The sequence below is a fragment of the Bidens hawaiensis genome, unplaced genomic scaffold, assembly GCF_021521415.1.
Source record: "Bidens hawaiensis isolate Kalapana, Puna unplaced genomic scaffold, B.hawaiensis_p1.1 tig00008100_1, whole genome shotgun sequence".
In the NCBI taxonomy this organism is placed as follows: Eukaryota; Viridiplantae; Streptophyta; class Magnoliopsida; order Asterales; family Asteraceae; genus Bidens; species Bidens hawaiensis.
The window spans coordinates 631,320-639,551 of record NW_027491574.1 but is presented as its reverse complement, the minus strand read 5'-3'; positions in this window follow the sequence as shown (position 1 = coordinate 639,551).

The window sequence follows — 8,232 nt, the reverse complement described above, 5'->3', positions numbered from 1 at the left end:
CAAACCAGTGAAACCCATGAGCTTGTCCCATAAAACCCGTTTCAAAACTCGGACTGACCTGTGTTTAATAGGTTCGGTTCCAAGTTCGAGTCCGATTTCAGGTTGTACCCGGTGCACACTTTAATTGGGGCGAAAAAAAGACCAAACTCTGTTTTGTTTTTTTCTTAATGAGAAACCTTGTACATTATTATACAATAAAGCAGTTAAAAAAACATACAAAAAGTAATGAGATTTACGTAAGCTTCACTCGCCCTCGTGTCGACCCAATCCACATAATGCTCTGAATAATGTCTTCCACATCATCAGCTTCTCCAAAATTAACGTCTACTAAATCACAGCCAAAAAAAATTAACGTCTACTAAATCACATCCAAAACTGTGCAGATGCGTTATGTAGTTTCTATTTTTTAGCATATTATTAATGCCAAGCCAAACTCCATGTATAAGAAAACTTCACATTAAACTAATAGTCTCATCAAATAAACTAGATTGATATAAAATATGAATCGAATTAACTTTCAAACGGCAGTTTATAAGACAAAATACAAACCAATAATAATAAACTAAAAGTCCAAAATCAAGCAGAAGTACCTAATAGCGCATTCACAATTGTCTAATTAAAGTTATAATTAAAAAACTATGTACGAAATCAAAAACTTTTCCAAACAAATATTGTTCATCTACTATAAAATATAAAGGTTTATTAGAAAAATAAACAACTAATTGATAAAGAATAAGAGAGATTACCTTCGATTGAGGAGTCTAATTAAGTAAAGAATGTGAGGAAGAATCCGATTAGGGCTTCATCATCGCTAGGTGGGGAAGAGGAAATGGCGGTTTTGGGGTAGATTAGGGTTTTACTTGTTTATGAGAGGAAGGAGCGTGACATCCATGGAAAAACCAGGTACACCTTAGTATTCATATATCGAATAAGCGATTAACCGCTTATTACGTAACGAACGAACGATTAACCGAATGGGTCTGGTTATGACCCAGATATCCCGAGGGGCCATCTATAAGTGATATATGTCTATGATAAGCCAACATATTGATATTAAGGCCTTGGTATGATAGCAAACTAGTTAAACGAAAACATGCTCGTTTAACTACCCGTTATGGATTTAAACGCGAAAGATAGTTCCGAAACAAGCATTGTATCATCCGTTAAGCCGAAATGGATCTACAAAACACTTGTTGGGGATGTTTTAAGTGATCAATGAAAATATTTTCAATTTTTACAAACAAGTACTATGTTTTTGTAAATTTACACAAAAATAGCCGAAAAACACTCGTTTTCGCACTGTTTGTCGTACCCGATATATTTTTCGCACCAAAAACCAAACCCAAAATAACTTTAGACTTGGCATTTTGCGTTCGGGGACGTAAATCGAGAAGAGTGGGCCAAATTGGCCCAAAAGGGGGTCCAACAAGCCCAGCCCGCCAAAGTTGAAAAAAAATGCCTTTAATATATATATTAGAATGTTGTTTTATATAAATAAACATGAATGAGATATTTTGTGTCCATTCTTCTCCAGAAAGTTAACACCCCTGCTGTTCTTACACCAAAAACACCAAACCCTAAGGTAAGTTGCTTATTTAAGCAACTTTTACACATGTTTAATCAAGTTTAATATCAAATAAACATAGTTTGATTACCAAAAATCACTTCTAACCATGCAAAAATCCTAAAAATTGTCCAAAAACATGTTTTGACCATACACATGGTTAGGAACCTGGTTTGATAGTTTTTTTGGCCATAAACACAGATTAGAGGGTTTAAACGACGTTGTTACGGTTCAAAAGTTCTGTTTTGAACCCTAACCAAAACCCTAACTTTCATGGCTACTCTCTTGATGATACATGCTTGGTTTGTGATATAGGACCTGTACTTAGCTTGTATAGAAGAACGAGAACCCGGAAATTGGGTTAAGAGAGTAAAAACGGGTGAAAACCGCAAAGAGACTAAGTGATAGCAAGGGAAACGAACCCCGAGCCGATCTCGCACTGAGTGCCTACAAAACCTTGAGTTTCATGACCCCACCCTTTAAACAGTGTTACGAATTTTTGGGGTGAAAAGCATGTTCATATGCATTATCTATTTGAAAAAGGTTCAGAACGAAAAATACCTGAACCTTCATATATGAAAAATTCCTACAAACATAATGATAAACTACGTGCTGATGAAAGGTGATTATTATCGTGATTGATATATTAAATGGAAACACTATGAATGCCAAAACATAATGAAATCGTACGTGACAACCTGTTTATACAAATACGCTATATAATGCTAAACATAACAGGTTGGGGAAATAACGTGGTCTGTAACGGCCATGGGTGAATAACGTGGTCTGTAACGGCCATGGGTGAATAACATGGTCTGTAACAGCTATGGATAAATAACATGGTCTGTAACGGGCATGGGTGAATAACGTGGTCTGTAGTACCAAACTAAAGTTGAGTATGGCCTATGAGCCAAGTTCTGCTGCAACTTATAAACTAAAGTTGAGTATGGCCTATGAGCCAAGTTCTGCTGCAACTTATTAAACGAACTAACTTGATTATGACATGAATGTTAAGAAAATTATGTGATTATACATATTGTGGGCGGATGGGGAGCCACATTGTTTGGTGATACGTGATAAATACTATATGTGTATATGTGTATATATACATGTTATGTGAATAGGCGTAGTAAATACTATGTGTAGAAAATACTAATTAATTGCGTGTGCACTATATAATGTTTGAGTTTACGTGGAATCATTGTGGGCGGAAGGGGGACCATAGTGGTTGATGTTACGCGGAACCGTTGTGGGCGGAAGGGGGGCCACAGTGGTTGAGTTTATGTGGAATCGTTGTGGGAGGAAGGGGGTCCACAGTGGTTGGTTAAACACGGAAATTGAAAACACGTAGTACGAACAAACAATCACGATTTTACCGAAATTTATAATTCATATTATAAACTTACATGTGTGCATATGCACACACAAGGATACGGCTGTACATATTTATACAAACATAAATACATATTTTTACATACGCGCGTACATACAAACTATGAATGTGTAGTACACAGAACTGATTTCGTTAAACTTATTAAACTCACCAACTATTCGTAGTTGACCGTTTTTTTAAACATGCTTTTCAGGTAATCAGAAAGGTGGAATAGATTGCTTATGTGTTTCGTGTTAGGATTGTGATCGATGCTATGAGCATTCGAGTATGAAGTGAAGTAGTTAACGGACTAGTTTGCTTGAATCACTTAGTTTGTAAAAGATGTTAGAACGATGTAATATATTGTGAATTAGTTCGTAATGTTTCTTTATGAACAATGTATTTGATACCGGTTGTATCTGTTGCATTTCTGTTTTACGCTTCTGCAGATCGCTCAACGGGGTGTGATAAGGAGCGGGCTAATTGTTTGAGTGGGACTTTCATTTTAATCCTCAAAATGATATATGACTCTAATTGTATAAACAAAAATGCATGTGACGTATAAAAAAGGAAAATCTATTCTTTTTTTTAAGTTCATACTTATAACATTTTTTCTCAAATGGAAAATTCTTAAAATGACTTATTTCCAAAATGTCCTAGGGTTTATTTTTGTTCCATAAATAAAAGACTTTAGAAATGTTTCTTATAAACACGTCTTAGACAATATGTTTTGATGCAGTTTTGGTTAGCAGGGGAGGGTTATAGTAAAAAGAAGTAGTTTTCTAGGAAGACTAAGAATAAATCATAGCCATTGGATCATGTTCAATGGTTAAGATTTATAATTACCAAAAACCGACATAGTTTCCTAAAATTACTCTTTCACTATTATAACCGACATAGTTTCCTAAAATTATTTTTTTACCATGTGTTTTAATACCAAATGTCAAAAATCTATTGGTTCTTACCATTCCTAGGAAACTCTTTATTCTTATTTGAACCATTTTCTTGGTTAGCATTCAAACGGCTCAAGAATTCTCATAGATTAGTCAAACAAACTTTAAACCCAAAGGTTCTTCAATAGGAAATATCCGCATCATGTTTGGTCTCAATGTGTCTTTCATGATGTTTTTGACCTCTTAATTACTTTTTTTTTAAATTGCATTGTTATGGAATCTCTCCATTATTATGTCAAATTATGTTTTAAAGATTTACATTAGGCTTTGGTAAGTCATATTAGATGTAACTAACAAATAATATGACATATGTCTTAATGGGCCATAGTAATACTTATTAGGACTTGATGACTCATATTCGGTCTTGATATATCTTAATGACTATGAAGGGTTTTATTATGTTGTATTGCGTTTTAAAAGATCATATAGTAGGTATTTTCAATTAGTTGGCATAAGGAAATTGGCACGCACTATTGGTGCTACTTCTGTGCGGTTGTCATAGATTACAAAGCTTAACCGATTTAATCTTCTGATCTCGTCGTCTAGTGGTTATTCTAATTGAATGTACTGGAGATATTGACGGAGATCATGATTTAGGTTTGCTTTTCGTGATGTAACAGAAGACGGAGCATTCGAGTGACAAGTTTTAGAATGAGATTGTAAATTTTGAATTAAATGTTTTCAATATTAGCATTATTTTCTTAAATCCTAGCATTTGTAATTGTGTGTTGATATTTGTAGCCGTATTAAAAAAAACCCTTAAAATAATTAAAAATATCATAACTTAAAATTAAAAAAACGAAAAAAAGTAAAAAAAAAAAAAAAAAAAACTAAACAAAAAACAATGTTTCCACTGTCTTTCTCGCTCCAAAAAAAGACACAATATTGAGGGAAAATTTTTATTGTGTCTTTTTTATTTATTATTGTCTTTCTGTTTGTTTTGGTCATTGATTGCGTTTTTTCTCTTTACATTATCTCTTTTTTTTTCTTGATATTGTGTTGTATCACTCACATTGCGTTGTATTTGCTCGACATTATGTTATATTCGGTGATCTTGTGTCTTTTTCTCTACATTGTGTCTTTCTCGTCTTTTTTTAACGACTAAGACATGGGAAACATTTTTTAGCTTTTAGTTTTTTTTTTTTTTTACATTTTTTGTTCTTTATTTATATTTTAAATTATAATTTTTTATTATTGTTTTTCTTAAATTTTTTTAAAGATATTTTAAACCACAAATATTTCTCACACTTCTTATTTTCATCTTCTTTTTTATTTTAACATTTTCGTATTAACTAATCTCGCATATTTCTATATTGTTTTAATGTTTATTATTATTTTATTTAATATAAAATATTTGAGTTTGATAGTTATCTTTTGAAACAAAATATTCGATGTTAACAAAAAATTCGTTTTGAGGTTTATCTTTTCATCTTCGATATTTTTGAATCAAAATACTTTTTTTTTTGTTTTTTTTCTTTTGTATTTAAAACAAATTTCTTAGTTAAAACGTCATGTTTTTGGTTTAGTACCAACATTGTTGTTTCCGACCGTATTTGTGTAGATTGATGGCCCAATTCGCATCAACTTGCAGTCGTAACATACATTTATTTGTTCGCTACAAGTTTTTTGTCTATCAATTTCGGGCGGATTCACATAAGTTCTTCGGTGCAGCACGCATGTGTTGTTTGTTTGCCGAGTTTCTTTATTTAAATATGTTTATGTTTATATGTTGTATTTTGGTGTAGACGTTTTTTTATTTCCTTTTAGTTCCGTAACCTGATATTGACCGAGTTGTTGATTCGCCACCGCAATGCACGTTTTTTTCCGTATGATTTAGTGCAGACGTCGTTGATTCTGGTTGATTTGGTGTCAATTAATTTTAGAATTTAAAAGCAAACACACTAGGCAGTCGCAACAAGATGGGTAAGACACCTAGTTTTCCCCATTTTGGTACTCGTTTTACTACAAATTTTATAAAAGTAATTTCAATTATTTTTCCATTTCTTATTTTATAATATTAACGAAAGATAACCAAATCCAATTATCCAAATGTAACCACTATAATATCAAAATTCAAGTTAGTGTGGGTTCTCGTTCAACGTAGGACAGCCGATCACCGTGAATCTAAACGATCAAACAAACGGCCAAAAACTTGTGTTAAGGTATTAGATATGGAACATTATAGAGTGTGCGCGAACATGCATATATATATATATTGAAATTTTCAGACCTATGTTTTTATGGTTTTTGACGGATCTCTTTTCAGGATAAGTGAAATTCAAAATAGGTTTACATGTTGTTAACGAATGCCTCTTTTATTTTGCTATGAACTTTGCTACGGATTTTGGATTTTATTTTATTTTTTTTGCCTATAAGTTACAATGAATTTTATGTTGATATTGTTTAATATTTTTACTTTTTCAAGTTTTCTAAGAATTTTGCTAACGATTTTTTATTAAACTTTATTTTGTGAAGTTTTAAATGTTTATCTTCTTGATTTAGCTACGGATTTTGCTACCAATTTTTGGAATTATTTTTATGATGCTCATTTTTCCAAGTTTGCTACGGATTTTGCTATCGATTCATGAAATCGTTTTTTAAAACACTTATTTTTTAAGTTTGCTACGGATTTTGCTACCGTTTTCATGAAGTCATTTTTGCAATACTTATTTTCACAAGTTTGTTACAAATTTTGCAACAATTTTTTATTTGCAACGGAATATTCGTAGCAAAATTGTAGCAAGATGCGTCCCTAGCTAATCCATAGCTAATTCGTAGCAAAAATTGCTACCGACTTTTCCCGTAGCAAAAATCAGTGGAAAATACCTATTTTTGTAGTAAAAACCCGTACCAACTAGATCATGATATTAAAAACCCGGGCCGACTAGATCATGTTATTAAAAAATACTAACATTTTATTCTATAAATAGCCAAGAATCCTGAGTAGACAATATGAAACACCAAAATATACACAGACACTTGCCCAATACCCTTGCAAAATGCCTTCCATGTTTAAAAAAAAAACAACAGAACGTCCAAACCCAAAACCAATATATTCTAGTACGGTCCGTATCCATTGCTAGAATTGGTCGTCTCAGAATTAGGATGTGAGCAATCAGTGTGGAAGTGGGGTATCACTACTCCAGCTACCATAGCTTTCGCTCCATCCATCATATTACGCTGGGAAGGTTTCGTCGGGGAGTCATACTGGATATTTAGAGAGCCGACCCATCTAGAACTTTGAACACTCGGCATTATGATTGTATGTCGGTAAAGTCAAGGATGTAGAGAAAGCAACACATCTAGTTGCTGGTTCCAATCACGCATATCAACTTATTTAAATATCATGTATTTGGTTTAAATTTTTTATAGTGTAATTTGTATATTTGAAACAATAAATTCAATGATATTAATCATATTTTTTATTTATTAATTTATGTTTTTTAGAACGACGACTTTCTTGTATTTAGGCTATCCCGCTCTCAAAATTTGGAGAGCCCCGATGGCCCACTCTGGTCAAACTATGTTGTTTTAACCAGGCCCACGCTGGCTACAGAGTTTGGTGTAACAACTCGGGTTTTTCCACATACAACCTTACCCGACCGATTTTATGTTCGGAAAATTTAAACAACAAAAAAGTAAGCACGTTTATCGAGACATTAGTATAAAATTTATAATTGTTTATATACTTATTTAATATATGTTCAACTTTAGAAAATACTCGTTTTTAAACTGAAACATGAACTTTAACCCTCTATCGTTCCCACATCAAAACTCCAAGGACCAATTTATGCATAATATCTTTATAACCCGTCTAACCAAACCCGTAATCCGGTAACCCATGACCTGTTAACCGGAAACCTTGATCCGTATAGATTACTTGAGCCTAAATTAAGGATCTAAGTTAAGAATTGGATTGTGTTTATGATTAATCTTGCCATAATCGGCCAAACCGACGTAGTTAATTAGGAAAACAAGATCAAGAATAATACGAATTTGATTTATAATCTAAACCGCCTTAAACCTAAAATTGATTATATAACTTAGGCTTCATCATAATTCAATTCATCACGTCTGCACCTCCTTTATAACCTGACGAACTAAAGCCCCCTAATTAATTGGATTATAAGCGGTTGTTTGTACCTGTTCGTCATCACTTTGTGGCCGGCGCTGTTGACTTCTAATTAACCCATGTCTAAAACTCAAAGCAGGTAATGAATTATATGATTGAAATCGCCTATCATTGTTGATCATTAGCCCTAACCTTAATTGAATAAACGTTTAACGGATTGAATGACTGAATATCTAGAGTTCATAATCAAATTGGTTTTAAATAACTTCTG